Source organism: Lepisosteus oculatus, chromosome 3 (genome assembly GCF_040954835.1).
Source record: "Lepisosteus oculatus isolate fLepOcu1 chromosome 3, fLepOcu1.hap2, whole genome shotgun sequence".
NCBI lineage: Eukaryota > Metazoa > Chordata > Actinopteri > Semionotiformes > Lepisosteidae > Lepisosteus > Lepisosteus oculatus.
In genome coordinates this window covers 14701864-14722002 of record NC_090698.1, presented here as the reverse complement: position 1 = coordinate 14722002, position 20139 = coordinate 14701864, and the positions used below count along the sequence as shown (strand labels likewise).

General features: G+C 37.1%; 1 protein-coding gene and 1 long non-coding RNA gene across 6 annotated transcripts in view; one reads left to right on the top strand and one right to left on the bottom strand.

Moving 5' to 3' along the window:
* Positions 1-20139, top strand: part of ccser1 (coiled-coil serine-rich protein 1) — a 266374-nt gene that overhangs the window by 236143 nt on the left and 10092 nt on the right. The gene's annotated exons all lie outside the window — the stretch shown is intronic.
* Positions 5000-20139, bottom strand: part of LOC138237685 (uncharacterized) — a 50969-nt gene continuing 35829 nt past the window's right edge. The window contains exon 3 of the long non-coding RNA XR_011189038.1: positions 5000-5070. This is a non-coding gene — a long non-coding RNA (uncharacterized lncRNA). The remainder of the gene's footprint in view (positions 5071-20139) is intronic.

The following is a 20139-nucleotide window of genomic DNA, read 5'->3' as shown; positions in this document are numbered from 1 at the left end:
GGAAAAGCTGGGTAATACTGACTTGTCATTGGAATCCTTCCCGAACTTCAGTTAATAACTTCCATTTGTTGAACTAAGAAAGATAAACTGAGCAGTTTTCTTAAGAGCTGTAAGGTGCAGGTACATTTCTGAAGAATAAATACAGCTTTGGGTTAATCTGTTTCATTTTTTCCCAGAGAAGATATTAACAGATAAGACTGACACCACTGACAAATTAAAATGTACTGTATTTTAGGCCTGACAAATGAAGACTAGATCTATCACAGGCCCGACAAATTAAAATTACTGTATTTCAAGCCTGACAAATTGAAATTTCCTGTGTTCCAAGCTTCTTTGTTCTCTCTTCCATTCTTTAATGTCTGTTTCCCTTAAAGAGGATAATAGGCAAGGTTCTTTTTAATATCAATACAGTGCAGTTTTACACATTTAAGTTAACCTTTAAATGTGTCTGCTGTGAGATATCCAAGCTTCACCTTGTTATCACCTCAGATCTTTCAGGTCAGCTTATTGAATTGTTTTAATTTATATTTTCTGAAAATCAAATTAGCCAGCGATTCTAGTTCACCTGATGATTTTCTAGGAGTTTAATTCTTATTTGACTTTTCAAGCTCAACCTTACTGTAATTTTATTATTTTGTATTTAATTAGTTCATTTAATGAATCGTTTTTGTTTCTAACTAAATAATTAAATTCTTGAATTGAATCTGAATTGCTGAAAATAGTACTCCTATTAAACTGCAGTCTTCTTCTTCTTTAATGTTTAGGCATAACAAAAAGTAAAAGGTTACCATGTTATTTGTAAGTGCAGTTCCTTTTCTGTGAAATGTGAAAATGCGGTGTACTTGCTTTTTTCTGTACTTGGCAGGACTGTAAACCTGATGTTAGAAAGCTGATGTCCTGATGAAAAATTAATCCAGCCCAGTGCCTGCAATGTATCTGTGAAACTGTAACACCGCCAGAGGCAAAATTAATCTTCACATTCTGTCTGCCTTTGAAGCGTATAGGCCTGTTTAAGCAGCCTGCCAGCTTACTGTCTTAAGGACATTAAACCTGACATAAATGGAGATGTAACACCAATTACAAACGGCAGATGTACTGAAAAAACTTTGAAAACATAACAATTGAGAAAGAATCATCCAGGTTTAAACCAAATTATGAAGAAAACCCAGAAGCTGTGCTCCTGGCAGCTGAGTAAAACTGAACATACCACAGGGCAAACTGGAAATGCAATTGTTCTTAAATTCATAAATAAGCAAACTCTGGAGTCGGCTCACTCTAAGGCACAGGGAAGTATGAAAGGTGTTCTGGCAGTTTTTCCTTCCTTGCCAATGTCATAGTTTAAGATCTGCGGTTTAGATTTAGTCAAAACGCAACAAAACAGAAGAGGTGGTTAAGTAAAAATCCATGTAATTTCAAAATGTACTTTCAAAACATACTTTTTCTTGCCTGCTGTTTATTTTTATCATCATACCACTAGTGCTGGCCATTTCACTTTCCAGTGGGAGAATCAAATCATGTAGTTTTACTTGGCCAGATATCTACATCTGATAGAGGTCTCTGCTTCAATCATTCACTTTCATTTGTACAGTTCACTGTCTCCACATTATTCAACAGAAACAAAATTTGATTCATTTCAGCACTTCTGGTTATTTTGTTATCAAGGTGAAATCATTTCACCTTGATAGTGTAATAAACTAGGAACCTCGCTAAGCAACTGCTTGTTTGTTTATAGATAGTGGCATTTGTGAGTGTTTTCTGCCCCTTATGAGAATTTTTTAAGAAATATTTATTGAATGCTTGTTATAGCTTATTGAATGCTTATTACAAGTTTGAAAATGACTGAGTTTTGAGATGCTGTTTTGCAGTCCTATTATCAGAGCCAGCATCTTGTATTGTGATCTTATTGATGGCTAAAGTTGTGTGATAGTAAGGAGGAGTGTTTTGGTAGTCCTGTCTGATCTATCTCCAGTCAACCTCACTATGCAGGCAAGAAAACTAAGTAGGAACTGCCCCAGGAAGCACAGGAGCTCAGACCCAGGAATTGGTTTATTTCTTAACTTTAAGACCTATGAAGATGTCCTAATAACCAGCAAAACAGGGGAAGCTAAAGGCTGTTTTTTAAATTAGTTCCGCTGTTCAAAAGAATATTGAATTAGGAAATTTACCAGCAGGTAATTTGCAACACCCAGCCCACGGTGCCATTTTAATTGTTGAAAAACTTGAAACGTCTTCTGGAGTTTGTTGTAAACTCTTTTTTGTTGTTGTTTTGAAATCTGATCTGTGTTTGTATTTTCATTTGCAAAATGTAAATTGTCAGAGTTGTGTAAAATCTACTGAATATGTATTTAATCAGGTCTTATTTTGTACGTGACTTCTTGCAGGATTCTTTGTGCTTCAGCGCAGTATGGGTCTAACTCATAGAGTCTTAGTGATTGTTTTTGCCATGGTGTACAGTATGTATGTACAGTACATTTCTTTTAATTTTTGACTAATTCTCTGGTAATTTGTTAAAGTAATGCATAAGTGAATAAGCAGCTACTTTATTTCAGCTTTCTGTTGCAAAGCTAATTTGGCCATCTGAACATGAAATAATAGCCTAAGATAGTTAATGTCTTTGTCACTGACCACAGCCTCATTAAGTGTAATTTAACCAATGAGTCTGCTTTTATTAATAGAACTCCTTTTCAAGTTAAGCACTTTCAGGAATGGTGCTTGCAATGCTTAACAGATAGATGCTAAATACTGTACAGTATGATTCTTGTTGGTGTGGCACTGCAGTGTGTTCAACGCCACTGCGACATTTATCATATTGGGCATTTTCCCCGCCCTGCTCTATTTTCACCTCTCTGTGGAGTCCTTGGGAGTTGCTTCTCGCAGGTTCGGACATATTCAGGACACCTTGGGGTTCATTTGTCAGCCTAAAAGTAGGGCAGCTGCTGTGCGGAAATGTCTTGTTTTCCCCACAAGCGGCATTTAGCTACAGTGGCATTCCAGGTATGATACCTTTCGAAACTTCCTGAAGTGTCCCCAGGCTGGGGTGGCTAGTGTGATGCTGGGCAGCACAGTGGAAAGAACAGTAGCACAGTATTGCTTGAAAGGCCTTTCAGTACGCAAGGCCCAGTGAACATTGTCAAGGGAGGTCAAAGGCTGAAAGAGCCGCCACTTCCAAACGGGGGTACAGAATATCGGTTTGCTCTTGGGAAAATAGAATTTTACATCTCCTTGTGAGCCGCAACAAAACAAGGCTTCTGTGTGTTAGTTTGCATCTGATATCACTTCATAGAATTTTTATTTTCATAGTAAATCTGTTCACTTGGGGGGTCTGTGCTGTGATTGTAAAATTTGGTGTCAACTTGGTGGGAACTTGCTCACTGTGATAAATCACAGCTTTTAAGGTACAGTAAGTAAAAAGCAAATGGAATCTGTCCTTGTTAATGGTCTCAGCAGGTACTGCTGTAGAATGGGGGTGGCAAGCCAATTAGCTCTGTTCTCTCATATTTAATAAATGTAATTTATTAAGCTTAAGTGGAATATCAAAACAGATTTTTCTACAGTGTTCGATGTAAATTGCAGTCAACATGATTTCTGCTAAAGTAAAAGTAGATTATCCATGTTTTTCTCTTTCTTGTATGTCATACAAAGTAGAAAGCTGCTACAATACTTTTCACCCTGTGCAAAATTGTATGTTTGCTATGTATTGCAAGTTAAAAAGTTTTTATGGTTGAAGACCATTCTAGTTATGAAATCCATTAGTGCAGGAGCTCAGGGGCTGAACACATTTCTGTATTGGTGGATTTTAACATTTTATGAAGCATGTGTAATACCAATGATTTATATAAGCTGGTGTCTATCCAAATGAGTTTTTAATTTTTAACTGCTAAACATTATTTTTTGCAGTTAGTGAGCGGAGAAGATGCCTTTACCATTTTTCACAGAATCTGACACTGAGCTGTATAGTGCAGAGTGAAATAAACATCCTGACCTTTCTATGTGCGGCTAACTGGAATACACCAATTAATTCCAATGATTTATAAGAGCAGTCTATCATTTTTAAAGAGAAATTTAAGTGTAAACCATTAACATGTGGTAGCTGCTGACAAATATGTCAATGGTACATCATCTTAGAATTGAGTGGTTTTTATTCACCAGCAGATTAACTCTGCTATTAATGTTACATTAATTATAGACATTTTTAAAATATGAGTGCAAGCCTGTTCTCCTTAAAATCAAAAATTGTAGTAGACTGCTTTCAGATCATACCCCTCTTTATAGAGGATATAAGCAGTTTAACATGTAGGCAGGTAAGTGTACAGTATCTACCCAGTTGTAGTCTCGTCTTAAACTGTGCTCTTTTCGCTAGTTCACTTGATTTCACGTTTTACAATACCATGATAAATGTGGAGGAGCTATTCATTTGGAATCAGAATATTTCTAATAGCCAAAAGGCACAGAGCAGGAATATTTTGCAAACATTAAAAGTTAATGTGAGACATCAACAAAATAGCTTGTAAGCAGTATGTGTAGAAGTAGAAAATTTCTAAAATGCAGAATAAACAAGGCAAACAGACATTCAGAATCAAGACACAGAGGCCCCTGTAGCTCAAGTGGGAGTGAAGAAGACAGAAGGAAGACGATTCACAACTTTTCTTCCTGCCAAGTCTGCCAAGCTGTTCAGCTGTGGTGGACAAAAGTTTTATTAGGTAATGAATTAATTACCTAACACATTTATTTATGTATTTACAATACACATGGTGCTTTCTGATAAATGTTTCAGTTTTGTACCCGTTAACATGCTGTACATAAATCTCAGAAATCTGTCTTTGCTTGTTCCCTCCAAAACACAGCTGTGCCACTCTGTCTGAGGTGAATTAGACAGGTCTTCTACCACCACACAAGTCTAGCTTGATTGCTGCCATTATTAAAGGCTGGTACTTATTTTAGTTTTTAAAAGAACAGTCAGCAATATCCAGGGATACCTTTTTCATCCTTTAACACAGCATCAAAGTCAAGGGTCTGCAGCTCTGGTTCTGGATAGCCACTGTGACTTCTGGTCTTTATCCCAGCTGAGATCTGGATGATATCATGAGATCAATTAATTGCTTAATTAGCAGCATTACCGTGATTTCCAGATCTCGCCTCAGACTAAGGCTGTTGATGCCTACTGGAGAGTAACATTGCAAAACCAGGTATGCACATCCCTGATCTATTTGGAACTTTGCTAACAGCTTCGTATTTTACAATGTGAAAAATAGGGTAACTTTCTGTAATATTGCAAGGACCTCAGGTACTGTATCTGGCTCCTTGAGTGTCTTTCCAATGGAAATGATAAATATGCAGAACTTTATGTACTTTATGAAACATACTGTACCCTGCTGATGCTGTCAACATACCCTGCTGATTTGATGAGTGCAAATCCAAGGGTGTACCTTAGATGTAGGAATAATTCCAGTTAGTTAATATTGCGTAAAAGAAGCCTGGTAACTAGGCACAGTCATGAAATGGTCAGCATGTTCCTCTTTCACCTTATACTACACCATTTGAGTGAAAAGACTGGAGTATTTTCTTTCTGCTCTTAATGGCATTGTCAATAAGAAAAGTAATTGTGCGGTAATGTAAAACAAGAACATTTGCTGGCACCATCTTGTTGCTCTTAGTCATAAATATTAAAACCTCTCTGACCTAGTATTGTTTCAATGCAGCTATTATGAACATTCAATGGTGTTTATTTTATGTGCTTTTAAGTACTCATTTATGAAATCTTCTCAGAAATTGTTTGCTGTATTCAAATTTGTTAAACATGACAGGGTTACTGTCAGAAGAGTACTTTAGTTTTAGAGAGAACAAGGCTATAACCTTAAGGATACATGATTCAGCAAACCAAAGATGGTCATTCATCCATTGATTGATTTCCTTGCTACAAGGAACTGCAGAGCTAAGTAGTGACACGCAGAGATCATACTCAATTTGTCAGGAGGGGAAAGGGACAGATAATGAATCCTACTCATCCTATTTATAAGATACAGACATCACTCTGAATCAGCACCTGGAGACAAATATCTTACATAATTTCACACTGTTTCCCACCCCCTCCCCACTCCACACCTCCCCTCTGGCCACTCAGGGGATGTGCTGCACAGATTCAATAATATTCCTTCATTATCTCTCTTGTTCATTTGTCTTTCTGGAAGGTGTGACTTGCTTTGCCAATAATAAAATTGTGTCATTCCTGAATTAAGAGCAGCATGATGGCACAGTGGTTAGCATTGAGCACTGGAGCCCTGGGTTCTTTTCCTTTGGGTATTATCTGCTCTGAATTTGTATGTTCTCCTTGTATTCACGTGGGTTTCCTCTTGGTGCACTCAAAAGACATACAGGTAGGTTGATAGGCTTCTGTGACAACTGGCCCTGGTGTGAGTGTGTCTGTGTGTGCTTGTCATGGACTGGCGTTGCGTCCAGGGTGTATCCTGCCTTCCACCCATTGTGTGTTGGACACAATGTTTTGGATAAAGTGGCTAGAAAATGAATGGATGTAAAACACCAAAATATCTTTCCACTTTCAAGTTTTTTTTTATTTTTACATTTGTTGATTTCAACAACAAATCGTTATTCTTAATATTTTATGATGAGTGGCTTGTTTTATGGAAGTTTATTAAAGGTAGCATAAACAGGTTATCATCAAAACAACCAATTTTGCCATTAAATTTTAATGTGAAATAATCAAACCATCATTTTAAATTTATGAAGTGTGAGGTGCTTTACTGAACTTAGTTAAAAGAAGGCAGAGTAGGTACACATATCACATGGAAAGTACATTTAACACTAATCTTGAATGTAATTTTCATTGATGGAAGTGAACCACAGATGCTGGAATTGATTCTTTGTGCTACATTAATCAATTGCTTCTGAAACAGAATAGAAGAAAAGTTGCAGATCAGAGGATGTGGCCTGTCTTGTAGGGGTCGACCAAAACTGAACTCAGTATTCCAAGTGAGGTCAAACTAATGTAAATATCCACGTTACATTTCATTTGCCATGTGACTACCCTGTCCTATGTTTTGTCTAAATCCTCTTGTATTGTTGGTGTTGCTATTACTCTATTTGTAATTAGGTTAATCCCATCCATTCATTTTCTAACCACTTCATCCAATTCTGGGTCACAAAGGAGGTGGAGCCTATCTTGGCGAGATACGGGCACAAGACAGGTTACACCCAGGATGTGATGTCAGTCCATCACAGCAGTTAGGTTAATTGCCAGCTCTAAATTTCCCCATTTGTGTGTGCAAATGCATGTGATGGTCTGGTGTCTCATCCTAAGTGGATCCTGCCTTGTGCCCAGTGCCTGCTAGATTAAGCTCTTGCTCATTCACAAATCTAAGGATTAAATCAGCTGCTGAAAATAAATGAATTAATGGATAATGATTGAAGTGAACAAAAAATATTGTATTCCTTAGGAATATATGGTTAATTCTTTTAAACATTTTAAGAAACATTTCATTTTTGTCATAGAAAATCAAACTCCATTATATGGTTAGAGTTTCTGTAAGTCAATGTCCCACAATGGCTATTCATGTCCTGTTGAGACTGTCTGTCCTCACACTACCATATAGACAACTACAATTATAACATACTGAACGATCTAATCAAAACCATGCTTCATTGTCAGAGGTGGACAGTAAGTCTTTATGACATCTGATCCTCGGGTGTATTCAGAAAATAACATGCCTTGGTATGAGCTCATGAAGGAAGGAAACCAACAATGACAATCAGTGAGCGAATTGTGGGGTGCAAGCAGTGATGTTTGTTCAAGTGCGAGATATAAAAAGACAGTGATAGCTGTTTTCCTACACACTGAATGCATTACTTCCTATTTGATTAAAATAAATTAACTTATGCAAAATGACAACTGTCAAGCTCAAACTTACTTTGTTTTAATCCCACAACTAACCTACTTATCCTTTTTCACATGCCTTCTGTTGACCATGGACATCCTTAAATAGGTAAGTTATTTTGTAAAGCAAATAAAATTAAATAAATTAAATAAATTAAATAAATTAAAATATTATTTTAAAATAATAAAATAAATTAAAATATATTATATATACTGTACTGTATACAGTATAAGTTAGAGAAAATAAGGGACCCTCCTTGTAACCTGTCGTTACTGGCCTTGAGTCCATGGGTGGACTCAATGTGTGTGTTTAGCTTATCATAATCAATCTAAAAATCTTGGATAAAGTGGACAAATTCATCTCTTTGCTGGCTGAACAGTTTAAAAAATAAATGTCTACATTGCTTCGAACAAAACAATCCCAGCTGGTCCCATCTGGTGTAGACCTACTGTTGATGAGCGCTCATTCAACATTTAAGTGTGACCAGTTTATATCTTGTTGAAAGACATTCTATTTATTTCTTCCTTGATTAAAATAACCATTTAGCATGCTTGCTAAGGCCTCTTCAACATCTCTGGCTAATACCTTCACCTCATCACAGTTTCCCTAGTGCTCCTGTGGGTTCAAGGCCATTGGGAAACGTGTGTATTATTATTCACGACGGCAGCACCTTCCCATGCCTGTGAAAGGGCTGTGTGGCTCAGTGAGCTGGCACAGATAAGAGAAAGAAAAACACACGAAACTGCAGTGCAGTGCACTCTGGGTTTTGCTGTACTTCACATACTCTTTAGAGTAAGTAAAGAGATATGGAATCCCTCTCCATGGAGAATTAAGTGCTGTAGCTAGGCTGTGTCCGTAGCCTGGACTGACATATTGGAAGAAAGAAAAATTGGAAGTCCTCATCTCAGTAGACAATACTATAAAAAACAGCATATGAGAACAGGCCACAAATAAAGAACAGGCAGTATGATTTGTGTTGAAAGTTAAACATCAGCTGGAAGACCACACTTTATTCTTTGAAATCCAATGTATTGCTAAAAACCTATTTTATTATAAGATACAATGAAATTGTACCTTGCAAATTATATTTATGCAAGCAGAAACCTGTTCACTGTCTTGATAGACAGAAGTTTTCGATTGTCAAAGACAGAAATCCAATCATTTGTTCATTGCCGGCGTATGCTTGTTTATTGTCAGCCGCAAAAAGAAAAATTATGCATGGCATTCTGAAGGAACATTAACATCCAAATACGCCCCAAAGGAGTTTCTCAGTTTTGTTCACTGTTACACTGAACTGGTGTACCTTTAAAACATCTTCCATTTAAAGAATGCTAATTAGAATGAAAAAGGGAGAAACAAGCTTTGTTATGCTTTCAGAGTTTTACGTTTGGACAGATTCCAAATCGTAAGAGTTACAGCTAATCGCTGTGTTCATTTAAATGCGCACAGGGTGAGAATGCATTTAGAGTACATAAACTACACTACAAAAATTATTGAGTAAGGAATGACCAATTATACTCATGATTCAGATATGCAGTATATTTGTCTATATTCACAAATTAATTTAAGGCCCCAAATTGGAATTGTTTTGGAAAAATACATACAGTAAGGCACACATTATTTCAGTTTGGGCAATTTTGCTCTGTAAATAGAAGTTATTATTTGAAGTTCAGGAGGGATAACAAAGTCAATCTCACACAGCTATACCTAGTCACCATCGTTATGATACTAGCTACTGTTCATGTACTGATCTCAAATGCCTCCCTCCACATTTCATCCCAAGCATCCCTCCCCAGTCCCATCTCCACTCGGTACCCTTTCCTCTCTGAATGGGGTACGAGTCTCCTCATTCTATGTCTAGGAACTTAAGCATGTTAAGCCAAACTTTTCTCACCAGGTATTCCAAGCATTCACAAAGCTTTCAGTTCTTGAATTTTGTTCAAGATATATACAAATATATAGTAGATACAGTATATCTGAGATCAGTAAAAAATGAGAAGAATCCATTCTTTAGTAAGACGATATTATAATCACTTAAATATATTAAGACAACACTCCCCTTTTTCACTGCAAGTAAAATCAGCTGATTTGTACAACAGGATTTCCTTTTTCTTAGCATCCCTGATTTAAATATTTAGCTTACAGTATATATTTCATATTCCATAAACACAAAAATGTTTTTATTATTTTTTTAACCATTAACCAATAATTATGGATTGTCAACCAAATTAATCCATAGTAAAACTACAGACACTTTCCACTGCATTTTCCTGGAAAACATTTTGCTTAGTTAAAAAGACCCCAGCTGTTTTAGTGAAAAGGAGTGAAAAGTTCTCCTTTTTGAAATGTACGCAATAAGACATACTACAGTATAAAGAGCTTGCAGCATGGGATCTTATTTACTCAAGTTGAAATGTTTATTATAACCTTTATTTCATAATGAGTACCTCTTTCTGAGTATTGATTTCTCTGCGTTTGAGATGTACTTTTGCAGAATTAACTTATTCAGTCATGTTTAAGGGAAAAAGCTGCTTTACTGAGGGCCAATGTAATTTAGCACACATACTGTACAGTACAGTAGAAGTGGACCCATTACTGCAAGCAGTGACAGTCCGCATCAGAAGCCAATATCTCTGCTCCATGTGTCCTTGGTTTGTGTCCATGATGCTTTGCATACTCAAGTGGAAGCAGTATACCGCTGGAAGAAGCCATTCATTGCCAGAGGGACCAGGTTGCCCATGGTTCTGTTTGACTGCCATTTTCCCCTAAGTTTTTGCCCTGTTAAAAAGTCTAACATTCAGCATTATTGCTTTGAAATAGTTACTGTAGATGAAATGCTTGTTTCAATTTTAGCACATGTAGTGTTTCACATTAGCCTGCCATCAACAAAAATGCTTCAGCCATAAAACTCTACTGCCAAAATAATATTGAGAAGGAAAAAAATATCACAAATCTTTTGTCAAGCAAACACAGCAGTGGAAAGATGTGCAGTGGAAACTTTCAAAACAGCTCAACACACTTCTCAGCAGTGTTCTTCTTCATTTGTGCGTGAGCGAAAAATTAAATAAGCTCTTTGTGTCATATCATGAAAGTCTATATGCACAGTACATGACATTTTACCTTGATTTCTGTTGGCCTACTGGGATTTTATCGCTTAAAGCAAGCTGTGTGCTCCAACTGTACATAAATCGAGGTCCTGGGGAGGAGAGACTGTTGGCACTGTAAATGTGCGGAATTGCTATCAGTTCTGATTGAGGCTGATAGTTGAAATGAGCCTTTGTGCTTGTTCATGGTCCAGGGTCCCAGAGCTTCATATCCAGCACAGTGCCCTGCACCCCAGCTCCCCACCTCCGGGGTGCATGAAGCCCTGTACTCTTTTTAAACATCCCCTAGCCTTCAATTTAAATGTGACTTTTTCCTTTTTCAAAGTCAGTCAGTAAACGTGTGACCGAGTTCCTGCTTTAAAAAAATAAAAGTATTTCTCTGTATTTAGCAATTAGCTCAAGAGACCAAGCCTCTGGAGGGGGCTCTGTGTCAGGGGTAATAGGCTTCTGTTCTCGTCTGAGGTGAGCAGCTCTGAATGAAAGTGTAAATGTTGATTCACGAGGACAAAGAAAACTGCACTTCAGGCTCATTGATATTATGCTGGAATGTAGAGCATAACTGTGTCTTCCATATGATTTGATACAATGGCAAAGCCCTAAAAGGATGTTTTACTTCTCCTCCAGTGACATTCCCCTGTATTTCTTACTGCTCTCATTCCCCATTATCTGTATTTTGAATCCTCCTTCATCAACGTTTCTGTACTCACACTGGAAATTTTTAACGAAGGCAACATATTTGTTTGGTGGGTTTGTTGTGCTTGTTGTTTCTAAATTTTCCAGAGGTGGTTGTGTTTCAAGTAGGCCAAGTGCTTGCATTAGCAAATATGGGGAGGAGCTAACTGAGATTCACTCCCCGTGGTGCACAAAGCGTGATGTGTGGCGACAGTGTCCCTAGGCCACAGCAGGAGTCATGTCATGTGCGAGCGGTCTCTTCTGGGAGGCCTGCACTGCTGTTTCCTTTCCCGTGGATCAGGGAGATTGGAGTTTCCTCTGTAGGAATGCGGCAGGAACACAGTGCCTGTCACTTAGATGCTTTACGGTGGCATTTAAGGTTCATTTTCAGCCTCCTGAAGCCATAATCTTGACATAGGAGGATACAATGCTGATGAAATCATAATTCAAAGAAAATGTAGGTGGCTTTGAAGGTTTTGGTTCAGGTTTCTAGTTGCCACAGAAGTAGATTGCTGTTACATGATCAGGATTCTTAGAAAAAGTGATCCTAGCAGACGAAAGCTCGATATATCATCTTTCCTTCTCTTTTTTTTTCTTGCAAGGACGTCTGCTGTCAGAAGGAAAGAATGACAAATAAAACTTCTCTTATCTCTCTTAGTCTTGACAGGTGTTTGGAATGGTGTAATATAAACAGAGAAGGCTTTGATGTGGTAGGAGTTATTCTTCCCATTAATACTAGAGTCCTGCACAGTTGTGTGAAACATGCCAGTTCCCAGAACATAAGCACTGCGCCTTTGATTTGGAAAGGCATTCTGCTATAAAAAAAACTGAATCAAATAGTTCCCACCCAGAAATCATTTATGAAGCTAATGTGTAAGACTGAAAGGCTTAAGTTCTAACTTTCAAAAACAAAGCCTGGATTTTACTCAACACCCCTTATAGGCAAAATGCCAGTTTAAAAATTACATAATTTGCCTTAATGAGCCCCATTAGGAATGTAAAGAAGAGCAGTACAACATAACATTCCTGTTTTAATCTGCCTTTTTGTACTTTATTAGTTTCTTATAAGGACATTCCAATAATACGATTTAAATTTTCTGGGTGTCACACTAAGTCGTATATTTTATTTTTTAATTTTATTTCTTGTTTTTGAGACAGCACAGTGTTTCTTACCTAAAGCCTAGACAGACAGTATACTGTCTAAGCCATATATTGCAGGACCTTTAGTACCATGTAGTAGCTTTGGTATACTAACCTGTTGATTGGTGGTCACTTTTTGATCTGAACAGGAAAATTAGTTTACCCCAGTAGCCCAGGCTTCCTGATAGAAAAGAGTGGTTATCAGGCTCATTGGGTTGCTTGGCAGTCCCTGCATATGTTAGCCCATAAAAAAGAAAGGACAGAGCTATGCAGGCCCTATATCCTCACACAGCAGGGGCAGAGACAGCTCATCATGCTCTGGCTCATCAGCAGTGTCTGCAAAAATACTCTCATGTGGGCAGTAATACACCGTTCTTGAGTGGCTAATCTTTTCCCATAGGGAACTGTGAGTGTAACCTAGCATTAGATTGGTTTAAACAATTTTAGAAAATTTTCTTTTGTTTTGTATGGGTCCTTTTTTTCTGCATGTGGTGCTCCAGTGGTAAAGGAGAACTTACCAGTTATAGCACTACTAAGCCCTCAAAGTGAGATGAATTCTTATTAAAAATTAAAGGGCTTCTAGCTTTTACAACTGCCAAATTTAGCTACCCTGTGATTTGTTGGGGTTGGGAAGCATCATTCATATTGTATAACGTTGACAGCAGAGAATACTCATTCCATAGCCTATCAGTATTATTGATTGTGGTTATTATAAAAAAAAGCACAGTACTATAGGTCAGTACTGTGATTTTGAGTTAATTTGAGTTGTGTCATCCACAATCCCTTTTCATGCATCAGTTGACCTCTATAAATTATTTGGAGCCATGCAATTTAAAACGATTCATTATGTGTTAAAGCACATTTTGTTCCACAGTATTTACCTGTATACAGTAACTTGTGAAGCAAAAACTTGTCATTTCTAAATTAGAATTAACATTTTATGTAGAAGAATGGAACTCGTGCAACACAACACCACAAAAGAAACAAGAGATTTTTTAAATTGTTTTTCTTGTCTTCTTAGAGTACCATTTTAATTCACTATGTTAGGCATATTAATGTAATGTAAGCATGCTTTGAGTTACTACAGTATGACAAAAGCTGAGTTTTTTAAAACAAAATTTTGTTTAAGTATTGTGTAGAGACTACAGGAAAGAAATACTATTTCATCTCTGTTAATTTGATACTTTTCTTTGTCAAATTCCCTAGACTCTAATAATATTTTGAAAAGGCGATAGTGGCCTCGATTAAGTGAACTGTAGTTGGCAAGTTTATTAGAAGAGCTTTAATGATATCAATGGCACCATAAATCTTAATGAAACTGTAACCCTGGATTTGAGTTAATAAGGAATAAAGAAAGACTTTTTTGCTCGTGGGGATTTTGCCATGTTCTACTTTTGGTTGCTTTGTGCAGAATAATCTTCCACTGTTTTTTACACAGATTATTTCATGCCATCAGGTTAAACCACAAGGATTATTCCTTACCTGTTAAGTAAATTTAATCTTACCACTGCAGACAGGAGTTTGTTCATGAAGATGAGGTATAGTATCCTGCTGAATCTTTAAGAAACTGTAACTTTATCTCACTCAGATTTCTCATTGTCAAACCCTGACAAATTTCACCAGAAACTTAAGGTCATTCATCAGGTAGGTCTTACAATATATAGTGTTCTTTTATCCCATTGTTGTCTTTTAATTCAAATGTGTGGTGAAAAATCATCTCGTGCTCTATTGAATCGAACAACACTTACATTGGGCATTTTGCATGATTGATACTGTATGTACTGTATTGTATTAGCAGTGCACGCTTCTCTTACTGTTGCTACAGTATATTAGTCAGGCAGTTCAATTTATCTAGTGATAACCATTTTTCTTTTCACTTCATTTTGCATCATAGTTACATCCAGAGAAAAAGATTAATTGGCAAGTTCTTTAATTTGTTCATTGTTATCATTGCATCTTTTCAATCCTCAAATGGACGATACTGTGCAGATCTTACTTTAATCTGAACTGTTCAGAACTTAATCTGAAATACATGTAAACCTACTTCATTAAGCAGGTGTGGCTTTTTATTATCTCTCAAACATCAAAGAGACAATTCTTTTTTTTCCTGGTTTTCAAAGAGACCTGATACAAGCAGCAACAGAACACTTCACCACCGAGCCTCCAGATAATGAGTGTGATAGCTCTTCTCTGTAGCCCAGTTAGTGAACAACACTGAAACATGAGGGAGGATCCAAAGGGACTGTTCAGTGTTTTGCACAAAGGAAACGCTGGGCGTCAGGCCCTTTGAAATCACTTGGTTTTTATTGTCCTGTTGCTGGCTTAAATGTTCGGCATATATCTTTTTCTGGAAAACACATTTACATTACAAAACAATCTCTTTAACCAGCTTGTATCCACAAATGTCTCTGGTGCATTGAATGAAGAAATTTTCCATTGCCATGACCTGTTTTTACACGAATAGGATGTGTCTTCCTGTTTGCTGAGGCTGCGCCACACATTATCTTTTTGGTGGAAAATACTGCTGTGTAATAAAACCTGTTGGGGATCAATAGTGTCACCATTAAGCGATCTCTTAATGAATGTAATGCTAAATTACCTTACCAGTCCAGCTGGAATTCAGTGTATGCAGATTACATGATTGCAAATTAAATTAATGAACTACAGAGTAATGAGTCATTTAAGAACAATCAATGTGCATAAAGTCACACAGGTGTTTGACATTGTACATCTAGTAGATGAAAAATGACAGTTTTACTTTATGCAAATATATTTCCATCATGTAATAGCTCTCTCACACCTCAGGTAGGTGTGGACATCCATGAGCAACCCAGAGTCAGAATTGGAGAATGCTGAGAAAACATCAGGGCTCAAACATTAAGAACTTAAGAATGGTAACAAACACAAGGTGACCGTTTAGCCAATTTGGTTTTCCAGTAGGGTAGATTAAATGGCTCAGTGGTTATTTTGCAGCACTGGTGCCCAGGGTTCAATTACTGACCTGGTGTGCTATCCGTTAGGATTTTGTATGTTTCCCTTGGGTGCTTTGGTTTCTACACATAAAACAATAATATACTGGTAGGTTACTTGGCTTCTGAGAAAAGAGGCTGTGGTGTGAGTGTGTGTCTCTCTGTTGATGTGTCTCCCCTGTGATAGACGGGTGTCCCATCAAGGGTGTACCCTGCCTTGTACCCAATACCCCTTGGATCAGCTCCAGCTTTCCTGTGACCCTGAATTGGATGGAGCAGTTAGAAAATGGATGGATAGTTTTTTCCAGTAGCTAAGTGATCCCAGGAACTCATCCAGTCAATTCTAGACAGAGTCAAGATATTGGCTTCTGCAACGTACCCTGGCAAAGCCACTGCAATTCATGTGTGCAGAGGCAGGTCATCAGCTTTTGGCCTTTTATGGTTTTGCCTGCCTCTGTTCAATTGTCAATGTTTCAGTTGCCCGAACAGTGACAAACTACTCTAGTTGCCATTCCCCCGGTCAAACTAAGATGAAACTGTAGAGACGGTGGGAGAAGGAGGCAAATTCAGACACAGAGCAAGATTGATTGCGGTAGCTGTGAAACCTCTTCTTGCTGTTCATTACATGCCAACACTATATTAATGAAGAGCCATGAATATGATGATTACATGCATGTTCTGCCTGAATCATTGTTTTTCTTGATTTCACAAAAATACACTCCTGAGACATTTAAAGCTAACCTTTTTTTTAACAGAATGCAAATTAAATGAAAAAAACTTTATTTATAAAACAGTTTTATTTATAGAAAAGAAAAAATACTGATAATTAGGTCTGATGAATTTTCCATAATTGCAGTAATAAGGCTCTTTTTATAAATATGATCTCGAATCTTATATTTAAGTGTTGGAAACAACAGGATTTGTCTGCAGACTCAAATACTGGTCGGCTCTGATGTCAGTGTCTCCATAAATGGGCAGGGGGCAGGGCAGTTTTCAGTGGGGAGAGGGGGAAGGGGGCAGTTTCCTTCAGTGGGCAGAGGAAGCAAGAGGCAGGCTCTCACAGTGTTTAAAGGGGGCAGAATAAGGAGGGCCGGTCTTTCACTATATCTCACCTTGCCACAGGTCTACAGTGACCTGAGCTCAGTTCCACACTCATTGTTTACCAATCTTGTAGGTGCCCATGGAGGAAATTTCCAGGATGAAAGACGAATCAAACATTCGAAGAAGTCTCACATTTACATACAAATAGAAAAGTAAAGAAATAAACACAGTAAATGTATGTGGCAATAAAACCACAGCCTTCTGAAACGGCAGTCTGAGCTTCATTCAGTATTCATTGACTTACTTTTTTGTCAGAGCTGCTCTCATTTCAGTAACACTGAGGAAAAACAGCTAAATTTGAACTTATTAAACTATATTACAGCATATTGAGAAAAGATAGATGAATAGCGTGTATAACTGTTTGTAACAATGTTTTAATAATTTAGCATGGTCCATCAATATACTGAACTCAGTAGTATGGAAAGTATAGCTGTTTAATTATAGTTAGACACAGTGGAACAAAGGAGTGCACTCATGCATTGGTTTCCTTTAATCGGCTCTGCAGATCACTTTATTTTCCACAGTTAAAATCTTACTAAACTTTTGCTTATGATGTAGGTATTTTAAAGTATTTATCAAGAGAACAGTGCATGGATATTGTGATTTTAATATTCACACTGACTCCCCCTCTTCTCCTGTGGTGGTATATTTTCTGTTTCTTATGGACCATTTGGGGCTTACTCAGTCAGCCTTCACTCCTACTCACACCTACAGAAACCTCCTTGATTTATTTTTCTCTGGAGGTCTTTAGAAATCTCATTACGTGTTGTGAAAATGTTTTTAACAGTTTCATTGTCTGTTTTCAGAGAGCTTCTCCAATGTGGAGTGTGGAGAAGAGGAGTTAATGTCTTAACTTCAGGCTTCAGAAAAGCCTATCCTATTCTTCTTTCCTTAAAGATTAAAGGACAGATATTAGTAATTGGTCTTCTAACATGTGACCTACATTCTAACCTTTTCTGACTCCTTTTCATGAGATTGCTGGGAGTAAGGACCCCCAACTTAAACACAGCATTGAAATGTGTCATTATTACAAAAAATGCCACTATTATTAAACTCTAGTATTAAAACCAGAACTGCAGGCCAACAATTATGCTGTAAGTGCCATCAGAACAAAACCATTGTGTTGATTTATACACTCCATATTAGAATCCCTGTTCAGAATGTCCCTTTTTAATGATATCCAACTCACCAGCAGCCATTAAACTTTAGACTGAAGGGTCATCTTTTGCTCTCCACCCTTCAGGTCACTTACAGACCAAACTTTTCTTACTGTGGTGTCACAGCATTAGAATAAGATTGAATTAGATTTGTCTGTTGTATGCTTCTGTAATATACTGTATGCATTGGGTTACCGTGATCTACTTTTGAGCAAAAATGACTTTTATTGTTTCAAAAATGATATTTCCAGTGATCTGAAAATAATTTTCAAGAAAATAATGTTGTACACTATTCAATCAAACTGTTTACCGTTGTTACCAGTTTTTCAGATTGCTCTCACACTTGGGGGTTTAAATATTCAAAGCAACAGTAGTATTTAGACTACTCGATATGAAGTATTTATTGTGTCAGGGTCTTATAAACCATTATCACAATGTGTGCAATAAGGTGGGAGTAAAATCAACATATTTGCTGAAATTGAATCAGATGTGCTAGGAATATATTGTAACGTACTGTAAATCAAAGTTTTCAGTGTTTAATGGAGAATATTTGCTTTATTTGCAAACCATTTCCACGACAACTTATTTTAAAATAAAAAAGGTTAGATAAATATAAAGAAATGGATGTACAGTATCTCAGAAAGCAAATTGAGTTACTATCACACTGAGATATCAATGTCAGTAATCTACAAAAAAAATCTTGTTCAGGGATGCTAAAATATTGGTGGATCTAGGGACTGTAGTGAAGATAAGCAATAATATTCTTTCCTCTAGCCTCTCAAAATTTTCAAACTTTTAAATAGTACTGCATGTAGGTAAAACATCTTGCTTGTTGATCTGCTTTTGACCCCATCATTAGCTCTGGTGTTGTTGTGTTTGTGACTTTTCAATGTGTATTAACAAGAACCCAGTGTGGCCCCTGTCAGGATAGATATTCCCATCATCAGTGCTGTCATTCTACAGTTTCGGTAGAGGTTTTCTTTCTTTTGATAACGGCTATCTGGGGGCATGTGTTGTTAAATATTGCTTTACACTGAGACTCACACAGTTATATCTTTGTCTTTTAAGGATTCCAGGACCTTGGTGCACAGATATTTGTAAAAACAAGTCACAATTCAGCCAATGTCTGTCTTGACACCAAATGTATACACCAAATAAAAGAGACAACATCTTTATCAGTTCATATTAGGAATCCTAGGCCTTGAAGTGGCAGCATTTTATATAAGACTGTTGTTGCCATTGTACAGAGACAATGTGTGTGGACATTCTGATCATAGGCTGATTAAACTACAGTATGTAGAAAGCAAGATTTTCACATTTTGCTAGAACAATTGTCTTTGAAACACAATCGGATGTGTTTGGCTTCAAAGGTCGTGAGTCCAGGTCCTTCTTGCCGCAGTTAATGTAACACTTCTGTTCCCTGCACATACAGTATTTTAACTACTCTGATGTCTGGGGATTATTTTATTATTGTTTATATGGAAAATGTAAAATTACATTATTTGTTTTACACTCTTTGCTTTTACACTCATTACTCCCATATTTTTCAGTTCATGTTGGTTCTTCTTTTGTGAAGGTGAGTAATAGTGTGTGGGTAGTGAGCAGGTGAATATTTTTGTTAAATTATATTCTAGAAAAGCAAGATGTTTTTCAGTAAACTACTGCTCCTTAGACAGAGATAAATGCTGGCAATAAAGACAATATATTACAATAGACATTTATTAATATGATTGGCTTTAACCTGTTTGGTTTGAGGGAATACACTAATAGAGATAAATGTGGTTTTATTTAATGGAGGTTCGGGTGGTGGTCAAATTCTAATCCCGATTATTGGTCTCATACATAAGAACACTGACTGGCTGCCCACAGTTTTGTTCGCATCTTTTCTACACTCCTCCCTCCACCCCAGCTGCATTCCTGCAGCTGCCTCTCTGGCTCATTCCTCATAAGTGAGGCAAGTTGTGATAGGACTGATCTTTTGACAGTACACTGTCATTTCGTTAGACAGTTGAGTTAATGCCAAAGTATTAAGTATTAAGTACACTGTCCCTTTATATTCATTGTCTCAAAACATTATTAGAATTTGACCTGAATATGCAATTCTTGC